This window comes from Erpetoichthys calabaricus, chromosome 12 (assembly GCF_900747795.2).
Source record: "Erpetoichthys calabaricus chromosome 12, fErpCal1.3, whole genome shotgun sequence".
Lineage (NCBI taxonomy): Eukaryota > Metazoa > Chordata > Cladistia > Polypteriformes > Polypteridae > Erpetoichthys > Erpetoichthys calabaricus.
Window position 1 is genome coordinate 112,303,314 of NC_041405.2, and position 19,526 is coordinate 112,322,839.

The 19,526-nt window shown below is 36.9% G+C and overlaps 1 long non-coding RNA gene across 1 annotated transcript; it reads left to right on the plus strand.

Moving 5' to 3' along the window:
* The first annotated feature begins 6,651 nt into the window (after positions 1-6,651).
* Positions 6,652-13,330, plus strand: LOC114661536 (uncharacterized). The gene is made up of 3 exons (XR_003717849.2): positions 6,652-6,826; positions 11,983-12,078; positions 12,980-13,330. It is a non-coding gene; the product is annotated as an uncharacterized LOC114661536 (long non-coding RNA).
* Positions 13,331-19,526: the final 6,196 nt, after the last annotated feature.

The following is a 19,526-nucleotide window of genomic DNA, read 5'->3' on the forward strand; positions in this document are numbered from 1 at the left end:
TCAAAAGAAAAAAAAAATCAGCCAGTGTTCTTGTCTTCTTCCTCCTTTTCTGTCAGTGTATTCGGCCATGCCCCCCTTCCCATGCCTTTCTCACACATATTTTAATGCAATGAGAGCACTAATAAAAATAAGAATCACTATAACCTTATGACATCCCTATCCCTCTCTCTCTCTCACTTTATTTAAATGTTTACCATGGGTTACACATATAACAAAGTAGAAAATGTATGCATGGTGTCACATTCAGGTACTTTCAGGGAATTTTTGTTATGTTTTGAATATGAGAGCAATTTTAAGTTTTGTTTAAGTACTGTATCAAAGTGCAAAGTAGGATTATCTCTTGGAATGCCTATTGATTGTAATAGAGGGGCATAAATGAAACCACGGTACACAAAAGTCAGAATTGATGATGATTTACTGTGCAATATTAAATTAACCATGACATAAAAATGTAAACTTTGGAAATATAAATTTCTTACCTAAAAGTTATAATGTTGTAATGAACATCTTTAAAAAGGAATTACAGAGTATGAAAGAAGGCACCTTAAATTGGTGACAGAAAGTGATGGTGCTAGTTTTACCTTCATTTAAGTTTCTGCTTTTATAGCTGCTGTTTGAGTTTGTAATTGTCTAGGTACTGCTGACTACATTAGGCTTAATTTAGGGGGATGTCAAAGGTTCTTTGTCTCATTTGTGCTGCTACTGGCAGGTAGAGCTGATTGGCTAGTAATAGGGGTGGTTAAGAAAGTGTTTCAAGAGCCATTGTAAAACTGTCAGAATTGCTGCTGAACTAAAAGACAATACCTCGACATATGGACAGTAAGATGATACAGTCATTATACTGCTCTCTGACACCACCAGACACTTGAACTTTAGTTAGGTTAGATTAATTGATGTTTCTTAATTGGTATTGTGTGGGAGTTTGCATGAGCCTACCATGCAATGAATGGACTAGTGTCTAGGTGTCCTTATTGCAAAATGAATGCAATTAAGTGCTTCGATTATGTTTAAAGAACTGGACACTGCAGCAACTTGCTTTTTTATATTGGCAAAATCATTTTTTTAATGTAGGTACACCTACACAGTACACAAACTGGATGTAGTGCCTCGCCTGTCTGTAAATTGCTTCCAGCACAGCAGGTATGAGGGGGAGAAAGTGATTTTCCTGACCTGTCTTCTAGTTCCCTTAGAAGTGACAACAGGTAGTTGATATAAACTGAGGAAAAACAAAAATTCTTCATTGCAAATACTGAGCATTGGCCCTTATAAAAGAGAGCTAAAACATCTGTATAGTCTGTACATCATACCACTTTTCAGGTGTAATATATTTGTCACATCAACACATATTTTAATAACAGCTCAGTGATATGAATTATTATGCGCATGAATTACCAATTCACTGGTCTGGCTTCATCTTCCTGCTTGATCAAGCATGTTCTCATTACTCAGTTTCTCCAAAACGTTGTGTACGAATAGGTCTGATTTGCCGTAAATATATGTAAGCTTTCGCTGCAAGTTTTCTTTTATAAATCCTGATGTTTACATCGGATGTTGCATACTCACATTTGAGTCTCTATTTGTTTGTATGCAAGCATTATAAATGAGGCCCTGTTCACTGAACAAAACACTATACTTAGTAAATCATACCCCAGCTAGTGTGGAAGTAACAGAAATAAAAATAAATGTACTTCTCTAAAACTATAAATATTAATGCTGGTAATCCAAGAGTCTTATTCTCTTGTTTGCTAAACCCAGGTCACTCAATGGAATGCCTTCAAAAAACTTCCAGTGAAATCTGTGAGGCTTTTGTTCATTTTTTTAAACTCAAAATTAGTGATATTAGAAATAATACAGTACATCCCTCCGAAGCTGAGACCATTAAATCCTGGTATTCTATTTTAAGTGAATTAAATTCTTTCACTAGGATATATTTACCTGATCTGTGCAGAATAATTTCTCAACTGAAACCCTCCCATTGCGTCCTAGACCCAATACCAACAAGCTTTTTCAAAGAAGTATCCAATGTGCTAATTGATAGTGTGCTTGACATAGTAAATTCATTATTAGATACGGGGTCTTCCCTGACTGTCTTAAGACTGCTGTTGTTAAACCCCTGCTCAAGAAGAATAATCTTGACTTCTCTGTTTTTGACAATTTTAAACCTATTTCTACCCTGCCTTTCTTAAGTAAAATTCTAGAAAAGGCAGTTAATATGCAGCTAAATGATCACTTGAATCAACATGCAATTCTTAACAAGTTTCAGTCAGGTTTTAGAAGAAATCAGAGTACAGAAACTGCACTGGGTAGAGTAGTAAATGACTTGGGGGTAATGCTGACAGAGGCCATTTATCTGTTCTCAGCCTCCTAGATCTGAGTGTAGCATTTGATACTATTGATCACAATATTCTTAGAAATCACCTTAGTCAGTGGGTGGACTTCTCTGGTAATGTCTTAAAATGTATTTGAGTCTTACTTAACAGGTAGAAAATTCTTTGTTAATTGTGGTAATTATACTTCAAAGACCCATGATATTCTATATGGTGTTCCACAAGGGTCTATCCTGGGTCCACTGCTCTTTTCGATCTACATGCTTCCTTTAGGTCAGATTATCTTAAGGTATAATGTGAGCTATCATATCTTTGCTGATGACACACAACTGTATTTAAGAAATAGTGCCTGATGACCCCGACTCTCTTGGTTCACTGACCCAATGTCTTACTTCTGTTTCTGAGTGGAAGAGCAGTAATTTTCTTAAACTAAATAAGGAGAAAATAGAAATCTTAGATATTGGCAAAAATGGATATAGCGATGGTATTAGAAATAAACTTGATCCATTAGGCTTAAAAGTGAAGACGGAGGTAAAGAATTTAGGAGTAATTATTGACTCTGACCTAAATTTTAAATCGCATATTAATCAGATTATCAGGTCAGCATTTTTTCACTTAGGGAATATAGCAAAAGTTAGACCCCTTATAACAATGTAAGATGGTGAAACATTAGTTCACGCTTTTGTTTTTAGTTGACTAGATTACTGTAACACACTACTTTCAGGAGTATGCAAAAAAGACATCAATCGGTTGCAACTAGTACAGAATGCAGCTACCAGAATCTCAGCTAGGAAAAGAAAATCCGAGCACATCTCTCCAGTTTTGATGTCATTACGTTGGTTACCCATTGTGATGGACAGCCACGGCCACTACCTGGTCGGGACGCCAGCAGGGCGGAAGGACAAGGGGAAAGGGCATTGATGAGGCAATACCTCCCCTGGGACACTAGAAGGCAGCCCTCCTGGGTGGCTGTGGCACCATGGATTCCTGCAGGGCATGTCAGGAACTGGAGTTTGGTGAAGCCCTGTTAGGTTCTGTAGAAGCCGCTAGGGGGAGCTGCAGAGCCTTGTAGAGAACCTCCAACACACCTGGGAGTGATTCCAGGTAATAGTGATGAGCCACCTGGAACACTCCTGGGACCTGAATAAAGGGTGCCACCTCACTCCATTGAGGGGCCAGAGTTGGGAGGAAGGAGACAAAGCCTGAGGAGGAGTGTAGGCGGATGGACTGGCGGCAAGGAAGAGAATGGACTGTATATTGGTGTGCTGTTGGTGGTTTGTGCACTTTTAATTGTAAATAAATACGGGTGTTGAGTGAACCTGTGTCCTGCCTGTCTATGTCCTGGGGTTAGGGCGGCAGTGTGCCCCCTAGTGGCTTACATGGCATCCCAGATAGGACTCCTGGCCGTCTGTTGGCACCCACTCGCCCGCTGCCACAAGCAGCTTCCGGATCAGCACAGCTAAAGAAGAGGCTGGATGGAAGATGCACACACCAAAAAGAAGAATCCGGGAGGTAGGTGTCGGACCTGGGGACCATTTGCCCCAGGGAACATGTTTTTCTTTTCCGTACACCTACCTCATAGACAGTGAGTGTGCAGATTCGCCCGGATGGCCAAACAACGCTGATCTGAGGAGCGAAGGCGGTGCGAATTTGGAGGAAGATCTGCGCCCGTTGCCCTCCAAAGGACGTCCGCAGGAGGAGGATCGGCTGGACTCTCACATGCCCATTGGGATCAATCCGAGGGAGGAGGGGGCGGTGGGGGGCTGGACTGCCCTCCACGAAGCAGGTAAGAGAGCGGACGGTGTTTGTGTTGGAGCCCCGCAGATGCTTGGCTACAAGCAGGGCCAACGAACATCCGCTCTAATGGACTCCCGGTGGAGCCGGTGCAGACCGAGATAAGTAACCTGCTTTTGACTGTACGGGAATTGCAGTCCGTCCTCCAACCTGTACAGTCTCTCTTACAGGCAATTGACCTGCTGAAGAAAGCAGTCAAAAGGATGGAGAGGACAACGGGACTCTTCAATCTACTTGACTGAGCGGTACATGTGAGTGGTTCCTGTACCGTAAATAATAAAGGAAACCTGAGTGAATTTAATCCAGAAGTAATCCCTGATAGAATTCAAGTAGCCAGGTGTCCGACAGTCGACCACATTGTGATGACCGATCGCACGGTGGGGGTAAAAGCAGTTGAGGCGCAAGAGAGGGGTCGGCTGGTATATGCCAACACCCAAAATGCCACGCCCCAACTACTGGCCGCGGTCTTGCATAAGTCGACAGGGGTGCAGACAGCATGGGGTCTCCTCTTCTCTCATAGAGAGACTCAGACTGTCGCGGCACCCCAGATTATAAGGAGAACCTGTAAAGGGAAGACCGGGTCTCCGAACACTGCAGCACTTGAGCCCGTATGCTCACGTGTGATGGAGGGACGCTCTCTGCGGGGGCGGAGGGGTGGTCTGGACCCAGCTGAGCGTAAAGTAGTGTTTTAGTGTCCGGAGGGCACAAATGCAGGTTGGGGAGCGGCACTGTTACAAGTGCCAACAAGTCGGCCACGAGTGGAGAGGCTGCCAGGAGAAGGACTTTGAGCTACACCATTTGTATGAAACTGTGCTATATAAATAAATGTTGTTGTTATACTGAGAGTAATAACATCCAGAGAATTTTTAAGCATCTTTGTTTAACTGCTTTTCGTGGAGAATACAGGAAAGCTGGTAAAATAACTATTTGCCATAACATTGGTATGATCGATTCGATACCACACAATGTTTCAGTCAATTAAACTTAAACCGGTTAGACCTGCTCACAAAGAGATTTAACTTACTTTGCAACTTTGTTCCCCTACACTGGCCTAGAGATTCACAGTGGCAGTTAGTCTTTGTACACAGCTCATTTAAATCTGCTGCTATGCAGCTGAATTTCAGACTACAACGGGATTAACCTGACAGAAGTCATTACCATAAATACATACTGATACTGGATCTTCCTGTGCTGAATGCACACTGCAACTGACTTGTCGTGTTTTTCTGTTAGCTGTTCAGGGTCCTCATTAACACTGGCCAAGCATACAGATTGGCCCATGTAGAGACAGGTGACTAAGCTAACCTTTGGGTTTTGAGGATAAGCCCTTCACAATCATCTCCTTTATTCAGGCTAAGAAAAAAAAACTGGCAATACTTTGAGCAACTTTTTTGCCCATGTCACTGCTGAAATCTTTAGTGACTTCAGCAATATTCAGGTATTTTATGCACAGTAATATTTGGTTATTTTTTTAACAACAATGCTAAACATAATACCTCTTGTATCTCTTTTTAGAGTTAATTTCCTTGCTTTACTAGCCTTTCAAAAACCTATTGTGGTGTTAGGGCAGCTACACAATTTAACAGAATCAAAGATTTATGTCCTCATCACTATGAATTGCATCTAAAAAGCAGTCTATCAGCACTGTTTTAAAAATTAGAATGCCTAACCCCAAGGTAAATTTAGCTATGTAGTCATGCAGAAAAATTCAATTTCACCTTGCTTATATTTTTACAGTCGGAGCAGTAGATTGCATTTCCTGTATAATATTATCCATATGTTCTAATCTGTACTGTAAATTTACTTGAAACTCATTCTGTTTTTTTTTTCTTTTCTCTTTATTTCATATGAGCCAAGCCATTAAACTGGCAAATATTCAGACTCCGTTCAGTACAGGCACATCGGGAAAATTAAAACTGATTAAGAAAAAAAGAAAATTGAAAATAATGAGGACCTACAGCACAGTAGATTTTAGTAAACATATGGGTTTAATTTAGTGTGACACTTTTAAATATGTCTTTATTATATGATTGCCAAAAATTACTTGATGCTATGCACATTTTAATTATTTGGTACAAAAGTTTTGTTTTAAATTGTAAATGCAAAAAAGTTACAGAAAAATGTTACTAAATAAAGTCAGTTATCCAGTTAAATTATCTTTAGCATTCTGAAAATCACATGGCTGACCAGAAGCAGACTCATAGTTTCTATTTTTCATTTTCTAAATTAGTAAGTCTGTATCCCTTGGTTTTCTAATAGTTTTATACTGTGCACTGAACTCTTTGATTCACTTCTTTGAATCTAAGAGTTGGACTAATCACATTGTAAAAAAAAAAAAAAACTTCAAAAATGTTAATTGAGCTTGACTTGAAAAGTTAAATGAACTAGCAGTTCATTAAAATGTTGAATCAACTTTAAAAAATAATCAAATTCAGTGTTTTTAGCTTTGTGTTATGGGAATGTGAGAAAGTTTGGGGAACTTAATAATTTACGTTTATAACTGGTTTTCCACGATATTGCACATTGTTAAGTGCATTCTTTGATGCTCTCATGTTAGGAGCCATTTTGGGTTAGGGTAATTTCCCGCTAAAGTAAGCGTCGTTACTTTCTCCATTGCCATTTTCTTCAGTTTCTCCGAGAGAAAAGCGCTCCACAAATTCTTTATCAGATTGAAACGACAAGGCAATATCTTTAGGCTTAATAAGGTATGGTTACCTAATCTGCTTATGTCACGCACTATATAAACAATTTTAATGAATATATATTTAGGATTTAATAAAGACTAAAGTAAAAGTATTCTACATGTCGAGGATTCGGTCTGTTTGACGTGGTTTTCTCCGTGTATGAAGTTTTAGTTCCAGTTTGTTTTACAAATGTTGAATTTCTCCTATTTAGTACAGTGTTATTTATCACTTCTAAGGGTGTTCGAGTGTGAGCACTCTTGAAAGACGTAAAGTTCTCTTGTAGAAAACCTGGGCTCCTGAGAAATTGTGGTCTAGGCGGTTTGAAGTTCAGACTTTGAAGCTTCATATCTCCGGAACAAAAAGAATAGTGTTATTAAAACCAACTGTAAAAAAATCGACATTTTCCCAAACCTTGTTTACAAGTGTTACTTTTTCCAGAAATGTCCCTATTTTTGTAAAAATCAACAATAGTTCTCAAAATGCAATAAAAGTACGAAAATGGTGCAAAATACACATAAAATTGGCACCAATGTATAGAATACAAGTTGTGAATTTTGTGACAGCATTTACATTTTTTGTGAATATTACTGATTATTTTTAAATCACCTAGCACTCTTTAAGATTCAACTTGATGATGAAAAAATGATGAAATGTGACCTGAGTGAACAGAAAATGTCTTCGCTTCTGTCAGAAATGCATGCTCACACTGACGCACTTCGGTTTGTACAGTACATATCGGACAAGACGAAAAAGATACCAGACATGAGAAAGCACAGTGGTTTTGTTAGTAAAATAGATTTCATCTGTCTTTATTTTCTGGGATGAATCCCAACTGGATTTTGGCCAAATTCGGATCGGATCGTAACGGATTGTTTCCTGACGGTCTCAGGGGTTAACATATTCCAAGGTTATGGAACAGTTTTCCACTGTTGAGATTGGCAGAATGTTTGGGTTTCAAAGTGGGATGCATCTATTCCGGACTGACTTTTGGGTAGCGCTGTCATCTGAAGGTTATGTTTTTACTATCTTTTTAATATTTCATTTTATTCCATGCTTTATTGTTCAGCGCTTTGTGACTTTTGTCTGTGAGGCACTTTATAAATAAATTTTTACTTTTACTTTTTCATTTTGAAAATATAACTTACACCAATGTAAAAGCTAAGACAGACCGCAACCATGCACTGATTTTTTTGAAGGTTAATGCCTAATGTGCATTTTACATATCATATTTTGCCTTTTTGTTCAATCAAAGACCCTTAGAACGACGTATAAAAAGACCCCCGATTTCTGTAGCCTGGCGCTACAGCTTCTCAAATGGTAGGTATGTATTTAAAAAATAAAAGACCCCAAATATAACATGTCAGTATTGTCATTTTAACGGTCTTCGTTTGAATAAAAAGGCAAAATATGAGTTGTGAAATGTACTTGATTTGTGTCTGTTTTATCTTTAACACAGTTGACTTTGCATTGGTATAAGTTATGCATTATTTTAAAATTTATTTAAAAAAGCAATAATGGTCACAAAAAATGTAAAGGCTGTCAGAAAATTCACAAGTGCTATTCTATATATTGGTGCTGACTTTGTGTGGTATGCATCAATTTCGGACGTTTTTCGGACTTTTTCTGCATTTTGAGAACTATTTTTGATTTTTACAAAAACAGGGAAACTTCTGTAAAAAAGGAATGCTTGTAAACAAATTCCCATTGTTGGTTTTAATGCTATTGCTCTTTTCGTTTAGGAGATATGAAGCCTGATAGTCCAAATGTCAAACTAATTTTACTACTGTACGAAAACCTTGTTTTCATACAGTTGCAATATGTGCAGTTGTTCTGTTAAAAGGAACTGTGTTTTGTGTCTGTGCTAACAATCTTGCAGCACACAGCCTTGCTGGCTTTCAGGAAAGCTTTTGTGTAGAGAAGTTGTGTTGGTTTTGCCAGGCCAGCAGATAGGACATACAAAACAAAACTGCTACCTATTTTCAGTCAAGAGTAAGGCAGCACAACTCTGTTTTGGAACAGCTCAGAGGTGACAATGGCATGTTAAGTATACATGGTGTAAAAAAGGAATGCTGTCTCAGTAAGCACTTGTCATTCTTTCATCCAGTCACTGGGTTCCCACCAGATCTCCTTCATGACCTTTTTAAAGGAATTGTCCCAGTTGAGTTGTCTGCACTGCGGTGGGCTGGCGCCCTGCCCGGGGTTTGTTTCCTGCCTTGCGCCCTGTGTAGGCTGGGATTGGCTCCTGCAGACCCCTGTGACCCTGTAGTTAGGATATAGCGGGTTGGATAATGGATGGAGTTGTCTGCATGCCTCAAAAATCTAATATCTAAGGGATATTTTACTCTTGATGTTCTGAATAACTCTATCAAATGCTTCCCATACAAAGACAGAGTGAATCGGACCCAGAAAATTGCCAAATCCAATTTTGTAAAGGGAACTATAGGTGGCAATGGTCACGAAAACTGGACGCTGTTACGATTACTGCCACTAATGAGTGGCAGTTTTATACCTGAGAATGAAGTTTCATGGGAGGTATTGATGGATTTGAAAGACATTGTTGAGCTGGTTGTTTAAGCAAAATTATCATAAGCAACATTGTGTTATCTTGAGTGTAAAATACTAGATCACAGACTATTATTATTAGAGACTATTATTACAGACTATAATTATTATTATCTTTTCCTGAGGTGAGATTGCGACCCAAGCACCACTATATTGAACACTACCCTCACTTGATCCGTTGTTTTGGGCCATTAGTGGAACTATGGACCATGAGATTTGAGGCAAAGCATAGTTTTTTTTAAAAGGATAGTGCATGATGTTCACAATTTTAAGAACATTTTGGTCACCCTGGCAACAAAACATCAACTCATGATGGCCTACTACTTAGATGGCCCAAACCTTTTCCCGCCACCTTTGAATATACATAATGTTAAAATGGTCAAAACCTCTAGCTTGGAGGTGCCTCTAAGAAATGCAATATGGAAAAAACAGCCACACTAACAGTTTACATCTGTAGCTGCAGACATTCACATGCATGGAATACAATTCACAAAGGGCATGATTTTATCTGCTGGGCAATGTAGTGGTTTGCCAGAATTCTTAAAAATTATGTGGATTTTAGTTGACTCCAACAAGGATTCATGCTTGTGCCAAAACCTGGTGTTTTGGTATATAGAACACTATAGGTGTTATGAGGTTGCTGAAACAACTGCAGTGGAAATCCTTGAGATGGAAGATCTAAATGATTACCATCCTTTGACAGCTCACAGAGTTGGAAGGAGGGCACTGATTTCTCTGAAGAGATCTCTCATTCATTGATTGTTTTTTTTTAAAGTAAGTAAACACGTCTTTAATATTTAAAGGACAGTAGTTATTTTGTATTTTGCAAATAAAACTATCAGTTTGAGGTGAGGCCTAATCATGAGGACTAAAAGCAGAATCCTGCATTTTTTTTCTATTTAAAGTAAATGGTTCAAAATTGCCTCTGATTCTTTTTAAATGCACTAATGTTATTTATTTTGAGAGTTATAAATTAACTATGAAGTTATTAGAGATTTTTTGACAGCACACCAGTGCCTTTTTTTGAGAGGATGGGAATGGGGTGAATGACTGCCTTAAATTATTTTTTTATCTTGTCGGTTTTATATTTAGCCTTGGAAGTGCTGTTTATCAGTGTGATGATTTTCTTGGAGTCACAACTGCCACAGTTTGTATACATGTTATTTCACACTGTTTTAACAATCATGTAATTGAAATGTCTTTTTTTCCCCTACAGATGTTGATGCATGTAATTATAGCTCCTAATAATATAAGGAGAGGTTTCAGAAACACTCGAGTCGGTGGATTAGCTAAAAGAAAATCTTAAACAGAAATTACAGTTTAAAGATGAATTTTTGCTTCAGGTTGAAGTTCCTGAATTTGGCCATGAAATTTACAATTTGACTGATACATCAGATCTTCCTGCAGATAGGGCAGTATTGAAAATACTTTGGAATGCTCTTGGAGAATCAGAGGAGATGTCTTCCATATCCTCTCTGGACACTGCTAGTTTATCATCCTCCTCATCCACTAGTTCACACCAGAGTTCCCCATCGGTACTACGGATACAGTATGAGAATGCAGAGCAGTGGCCTTGTCCATTCCCCATTCCATCATTTTCTTACGATGTTGAGTTGAAACTTTCCAAAGGGAATGATATATATAGAGAGAATAAAACACTTCTGACTATACCACAAGAGATGAAAATAAACATCTTAGATAAAATAGCTGAAGCTGTTTTTGCCCATAAGGCCTACCCAAGCACTAAAGAAATAGAATTGGTGGCCATTTCACTAATTGAAAAATATCCATGTCTTAAAGATGCAGGGTCAGGACAAGGTTATCAAGGGTGGGCTATGAGTCTTAAATATAAATTAGGAAATTACTGCCAGAAATTACGAGCAGCAGGCTGCACTGAAGTAACTATAAATCATAAAAGGAAGGGAGAGGAGTGCAAATGTCCTTTCAAAAAAGCAAAAAGAGCTGAAGTGAATTTTCTCCCAGACAACTCAACTGGGAATACTGATGAAACATTAGAAAAGGAAAGGCAGGGTTTAGAAGAGGAAATGAAGAATAAACTTCCCAACATGATATTTATTAACTCAAAAATGGAAATTACATTTTCATTGTGCTGGAAACAGATAGTGGAGGAAGAGCCCCTGGTTCAGAATGTCAAAAAAGATGGCCTGCGCTATTCTTGCAAGAACAGGTAGGTTATATTTTTGTGCCTACAGCATTTCTATTCAAAAGTCTCTTGAAACATTTATGCAGTAGATTATATACATAAGCACCAAATGTAGCAGTCATTTGAATTAATGAACACCTTTTTGCTACAAAACTAAAAAGACAAACATGTTTTACCAAGAGATTTGTACAGAGTTTTACAGAATCGCAAGAACTGAGCTAAAGAAGACTTTCTTTTCATCCTTGGATACATATTTGGCAAAGCTGATTATGTTGTACAGAGCAAGAAAGTACTTAGTGAGGATATTCAAATACTTTTGGACAGACTTGATGAACAGGTAATATTTTTGTATTCTCTAACCAAGGGCTGAAATAGATTCATTGACTTTAAAAAATTTCAGTATTGTAAAAAAAATTGCTTTTATAATGTTCCTTTTTTATTGACTAACCAGACCACTGATGTTCTTGTACATGGAAAACATACAGCTCTTCAAGGACTCCCATTATTTTTGAGGGAGAAGACTGACATTCTGCTGAGGACTTGTCTGGTAATCGATCTTATTGTTTTTGCAATGGGAAATTAATGATCTAATGTCATCTGATGAATTTTAAAGTATTTTAGATGTTTTTCACATTGACAGTAACATACATGTTTTAAAAAAGTAAAGATTTGTCTCAAGACAGAAAAGACTGCTAATGGATAGTCTGCATTTATCTCCACATGTTTGTCACATGGTTTTTACTTCTAGTGCAGTATTTCTTTATTGGTTTTGGCTAAATCAAGAGAATGGAGTTATACTTTGGTAGGCTTTTTACCATATTATATTGTACCAGTAATGGCGTACTGCACGATAATGTCCAGTGAACACACTTGACTTGAGCATTCATAGTTTTCATCCTCTTTCTCTGTCTCTGTTTAGCATTCGTTTGCTCAGAGGTTGATGCACTTGCTGCTTCCTGAGCAGAACTTTTCTCCAACCTAGCGGCCTGCTGCTTCTCTTATTTTGTTGGCATCCTTTCGCGTTAAAACTGATTAAGTTAGTTTTTGTGTTGCAATTACTTAGTACGTTTTTCTTAATTTTTCAATCTGCCTCAAGAATGATTAAAGATATGAAGAGAAAGGGGAAGTGACCGCGAAGGTGGTAGAGAATGAGAACGATGCACATACGCATGCACTGCACTGCCACCCTGCTGCACATTGCCAAGAGTTGATTCTACAATAAAATAAACTAAAAATAAAAAGAGTAATAAAATTCATCACCCTGAAAGCGGATAGTAGACATCACGTAGTATATGTGTACCAAATTTCAGGTCAATAGGTGAAATGGTTTGTAAGCTACAGGTGATTTAAAATACTGGACAGACAAACAAACAGCCATGGTAGCATATTATATATAAAGATCTTATTGTATTGTGTTCTATTTCACAAATTCTCTCTTTTTATTTCAGGAAACAGACCCAGAGGAAAGTTGCACCCAAGGCCTGAAAGTGGGTATCATCATTATTGTTGAGGATGATGTTGCCATTGTCCATTCCAACCCCAATATTGTCAGAACAGGCATTGTACTGGAGGAGCAGATTGTGCTGGATGATCTGCCCAATGCATTTGCAAACCTGTTTGGTGTACTCTATGTACTAAATATTGAGTATCCCAGGGAATTAAAATATACTTTTGAGGTGATTCAAAAGGTGTTTATGAACCTAGGATCCCAGTGCTCTGCAAGAGTGCAGTCTCTGAAAAACAAACGTCTGCAGTAATCACAGATACCTTTTGATGCTTGTCAGTTTTAGTTTAATTATTTCCACATTTATTTCTATTTTGTTTCTTTTTTGTTTTTATTCCTAAAGTATCCTTTGCATAAGAGAAAAAAAAATACATATGGTTTATAAACAAGTAGTGTGTTTATTCCTGCTGAAAAGAAATGTTCATCAGATGAGAGAAAGATTAGGAAAAAAAAGCAAGTATATTGTTTACTGGAAATTGATAATGGCTCAAAGGCCATATGTTGTGTTCTTATTCTTCTTCTTTCAGCATGGAATAAGTTCCTTGTTCCTCATGTGTTTCAAAGTATTGTGAAAGGGTGGCAATAGGTTGCAAAGATGGGGGATCACTGGGATTGTACTGGGCAGCAGTCACTCCCGTGTAAGGCATTCAGAGAAGAGAGAACAACATGAGCAGAAACAGAGATCCGCTACATGCTAGTGTTACAATGATAGATTGTGTTTGCTACACAAATGTGCTGGCTATCCCAGAAGGGAAATTAAGAGGACTGCTGGTACAAAGTGAAAGAGAGGACCAGGGAAGGCTGGCACAAGGCTCCAGGATTACTTGACTGAGAGCTGGAAACATATTGCCATGAATTGGCTTTTGGTTTCCAATTAGTGAGTGACTCCTGGAAAATTTAACAGGGTGGGACAATACTGATCTTTCCTTTCATCGGCAGGTAGCATGCAATTGTGCTGTTAAGAAACTGACCATCTAAGGGGGTGTTAGTTGTCCTGGACTTGCTCAGTATCAGAGAACCTGGCTCCAGTGATTTCATGTTATCTACTGTCAAGTGATTCTACAACCTCATGCCTGCCCTTCCCAGGTATTCACAACTTCCCTCTAGAGGATCAGGCCTCCATGTCATGTGCTGGGTCTAGGAGAACAAGGCTCATATTGAATTTATGTCCACCCTACTGCATATACCTCAGTTACCAGAGTGGCATGTTCAAGTCCTCTACTGCTGGTTTGGTTCTCTTTCTCTTCTTCAAAGTTTATGCAGGAGTTAAAGCTTTCCTGAGCCATGTTAGTGGTGCCCATGTTCCTGACAAGCCCTTGCAAGCATGGCACCTCTTCACTCTGTTCAAAACTGCATATTATATTTTTAATTCATTACTGATTTAATGGTTGTAGTTGAACAACATTGACCAAATTTTATTTTGTTGGGCTAATCTGGGAATAGAAACTTTACCTCAAGAAGATGCCTTTAGTTTCTTAAGCATAAATGCTCAGTGTTCTGAACTGTCACACCAAAAAAAATTATACTAATATGCTACAGAAATTGAGAATGTTTAAAATGGTTGAATCATTAAAAACATAGAGAGATTCACCCTAAAATCGTTTACACTTTGACTTTATGTGCTTCTGTTTTGACTCAAATCTCATTGATGACATTATTTTTTCAAAATAGAATTTATGGAATTGATATTTAAAACAGAAATGTGCCTGTATATAAATATAAAATGTGTACAGTATATAAAAGCATTTTGCAGTCTTGTTGACTTAATAAATATTATTTTTTTCAAACTTTTGTCTTGTCATTTTAATTAGATTTCTTTAAACAGTTTTACTTAAATAGCTATTACAAATGCAGAAATGTATGTTGACGTTTTTAAAAATGGAAAAATTAAGCAACCAGTTGCATAGTATTTTCAAGTGTACTCAACTAATGGGCATTGAATTTGAACTGATAGGAATTATTAAGTTTAAAGCAATTTCTATACACACAGTTTAATTTGTCTAATAAATTGACACTCATATAATACCAACACTTAAAATGTTAGGTATGCTGAACTACAGGATGTAAGTAAGTTTGACTTAAAATTAAAAGTACCTTTGATAACTGCAGACGAGTTTACTGAACTTAAAATTTCAATTAGATGGAACCTTTGTATTACTTCCAATATTGAGTTTATGCAACTAAATTGCCCCAAAGTTGAGTTAACTTAAAAAAGCTGTGCAGCTCGTTGCTTTATTTTTTTTTAAGCTTTCTCAACTTACATTTTTTTACAGTGGCAAGCAAAACTCTGGATTTGTCTTTTGGTTGGGAAATAAGAGAATGGGCCTGTAAGATTTTGATGCAGTTAACAAAAAACCTGCCTGCAGATTAATAAAAAATATGCTTTAAAAAAAAAAAGATCAATAAAAGTATATATAAAATAAAACCTTTGGCAGGCAGTGTGGTGTAGTCATGAACGTTTTGGACTTCAGACTCTGAGGGTGTGCATTGCAATCCCACTTCTGACACTTTGTGACCATAAGCAAGACCCATCACCTGCCTGTGCTCCAATTGCAAGCACAAAAGAAATGCAACCAATTTTATATCTCAGATATTGTATGTTGCCTTGGATAAAGTTGACAATAAAATAATAAGTGGTAATTTGCTGATTTAGTAATCATTAGGACATTTTTGTTCTCTTATGAAGGATAGTTTATTATAAAATAGACAATGAAAGTGAGTAAGTGTGAGCATTTCAGTATTTCGAATCCTGATATGAGGAAATAAAATTCAAAAGTCTGACTCACCACTTTAGCAGAACAATCTAAATAAAAAAGAACTGTAAGCAGAAATATAATAAGCATTGTATTTTTGTACTGTATTTATATCTCATCAATTATTGTATTGCTTATTATGTAGTGTTTTTGTCTTGATGCAAGGTTACATTAAAAATATATTTTTACTACCTGATGTGTCACAGTAGAAAATTGTGTTACATGCACCTTCACTGATACTGATTGAGGTCATGTTTCCTCGTTTGTATTTTCAGACATAATCAAATTTATCAATTACTACCTGACCTTTGTTTTTACCTTTCATCTTCATCCACCATTTGCAGGAGTTTATGCAAAGAAAAAAAAAACACAAAACTACACACAAACTTCACATTCTACTATAACTTTGGGAAAGTTCAAAGAAAAAACAGAGAGAGTGTGATATAAATAACAAATAACACAAATATGCTTTACTGTATTGATTATGGTCTTCCATACTGTTCTCAACCTAATCAGCAACATCTTTCATAGACTGGGGCTATATATCTACAGTTCCTTTAGCATGAGCAAGAATTCTGATGTATTAGGATGTGTATTTCTTTGGCAGCACATTAATGGAATGGAAATTGTGGAAAAATACTGTTGGTAATTGTTTTTCTGTATTTACAGTGCCCTCCATAATGTTTGGGACAAAGACTCATTTTGTCTTGATTTACTCCTCTGTTCCACAGTTTAAAATTACAAATCAAACAATTCAGACCCGATTAAAGTGCACATTGCAGACTTTAATTTAAGGGTACTTGCATACATTTCTGTCACACTATGTATAAATGACAACACTTTTTCTACATGGTTCCTCCATTTCAGAGCACCATAATATTTGGGATGTAGCAATGGCAGGTCTATTAACACAGTCATATTTAGTACTTTGTTACTTATCCCTTGCATGCAATGACTGCCAGAAGTCTGCGATTTGTAGACATCACCAGGTACTGAATATCTTCTCTGGTACTGCTCTGCCAAGCCTCTTTCAAATATAACAGAAAGAAATCCTATTTGTGATCTGTCAAATATTTTCCAACAAGACAAACCATTGCATTGTGTTCCTGCTTAAAAAGGAAATGTGATTCTGAGCAGTTTTTAGACTGTTAGATTATGCTGTTTCCTTGAAAAAACATTCATGATTCGATATATGAAAATAATATTCCAGTCTAGTCTGGTTTCTGTCATGGAATAAACATGAGAGGATCAGTAGTTAATTAATGAACTGTTTATTTTAAATGTGTACAGAGAGGAGCAGTGACCGATAGGGTAAGTATGCCCTAATGAGATCATTTCTCACCGAGTATAAAAGCAACAAAAGATATGAGCGAGGAAAGCACATTTATTTAACTTTCATTATACAATAAGTAAATACAACACAAGTAAAAACAAGTACAGACTGAACTTACAGATGGACAAAAAACAGAGTCTTTTTAGAACTCTAAAAATGAAAACTATGCTATAATGCATTATTTCTATTACATCTCTCTTGGTATAATAGGTCTTTCTAAATGCTGTGATTTCTAATCTTAAAACTTTTATGCTAGTGGATAGTATTAAAGGATATGTTTGCCATTTCTCAAATCAGTTATTTCTTCACAATCATGGACTGTATTAATTTCACACATTAAATTGTGTTCTAAAGTGAAGCATTTTTTATAAATTTAAAAAAACACCTGCCCTGTTCTTGTCTTTTAAAATGGGAATGATGGGACATGAGTCCCAGTGTGAAAATAAAATCCTCCAATATCGCCAAATAGGTCCCCATTGAAGTACCAAAGTTTTCAATTTAAGAAAACAATGTCTTCCACATTTCTGACGCGGTCCTATGACAAGGAAAGTAAACTGGGAGTGATATAATTTACCACAGATTCTTGGTACTCTTTTCTGGAGGTAAGGACACTTTTCCTGTTCACCCGTCGTGGGTGGAGTTTTGACATTTCCATCAGGTGTACCCCCAATTCGCCAAATTTCCGTAGCTTCAGGCTGCATATTATCCTACTTTTCAATCTCTGTTTCTGCAAAGGTTATATTCTGACATGGCTTGTATCAAATGATGCTCTGCAAGAATGTGTGTCAAGTGTCTGAAATAGCTACAGTCGTCAGTATGCCCTGAAATCATCTTCTTTGAGTACGTATTTGCAGTGATTCAAAATATGGACCAGTGCCAGCAGCACGTGCTTATTCAGACTATATATTATTTTTATAGATAATGCTGCCACACATAGTGAATCATATATAGACAGTGGTTTAATGACAGATATGCACATAAATCATATGATGATTTTTATGTTAATTTACATAGCCTACAGATCTAGATTCATGCCAAGTGGCAGCATGGTGTGTGTTGGTAAAACAAACATACAAGAGTTTCATTGAACATTTTTTCAGTGATTATTGTTTAGTTGTCTACAGAACAGAGATGACAATTCACATCTGGGCATCAGCATTCAAGTGTGTCAATGACAGTGGTTGGAGATCTACTAAATTTCAGCATTCCATTATAAATATTTATTCTTATGTACTCTTATCATAGAGACAGGCCATTGAAACTCTGTACTGTACATTCTGCCTGACTATGATTCTACCAAAATAACAGATGATTGTCTCCAGACCTCCAGTGAAATTATTCAGTATTCTTATTTTTATTATGAAGTAATCCTACATGTCCCAGTCAAGCAATTTCAGCAGTCAATTTGTCAGTGCAAAAATAAAATGGAAAATATACAGCTATAGTCATTAAAATAAATATTTTGTGCAATATGTGCCATTATGCAATGATGTGAAAACAAGAATTAGTAACACTTAGGTACATTATGTGATATCCACCCATTCTGCACTAACGCTTGCAGATAAAAAAGATATTTAAATTTAAACCTCTCTTGTTCCATGAAAACACAATAGCTATTGTTGGCAATTATGATGCAGCATATTTATTTTTCTTTTGCTAATTTAAGAATACAAAATTAATTCTTGCTGAAGAAATCATTAAAGTATGACCCTTATATATCATTGTGATTTCCAGAAGGATGGTACCAGCTACTGTTTCAGCCTTATAACAGTGACTGATAAGTAAGCAGAATGTATCAGTTGGGCACAGTATAAAGCAGGCTTAAAGATTAAATACATTTTATCACAAAGAGACACTAAGGAATTTTGTTACACCTGAAGTTTATTGGTTGTCACCCTGAGAAATGAAGGATAAATAAATTGGAAATTATTACAAGGAAAAATGAAGTGGAAAATGTCATTCTTGAGAATGTAAATCCAAAAGGCTTGACAAGAGGTTAAGTAAAAAAAGGGAAAGACATAAAGAAGCTACGAAAGGGCGAAGCTTACAAAACAGCCAGCCTGGCTTCCCTGCATCACATTACAATGCGTTTGCTATTCCTTTAAAGATCACTTTCAGATGTGGTCAGATAAATGTGCTTAGTGTAACAAAAATAAAACAACAAAACATGCAGGTTTCTGAGAAGGGTAAACATTCATTGTGAATAGCAAACACATACTTGTAATGACTATCTGGTGTTTTACTTTGATTGTGTGTTGAGTGGTATTTTAAATTGGCTGTTTAAGTGAACTTTCATAGCTCTGGTAAAGAAATATGTTTACCTTTATTCATCAATCTGTTCTCTATCCATGCTTTCCCTTGTTTCAAGGGTATGTTACTTCAAAACCTACTACAAGTGAGGTAAA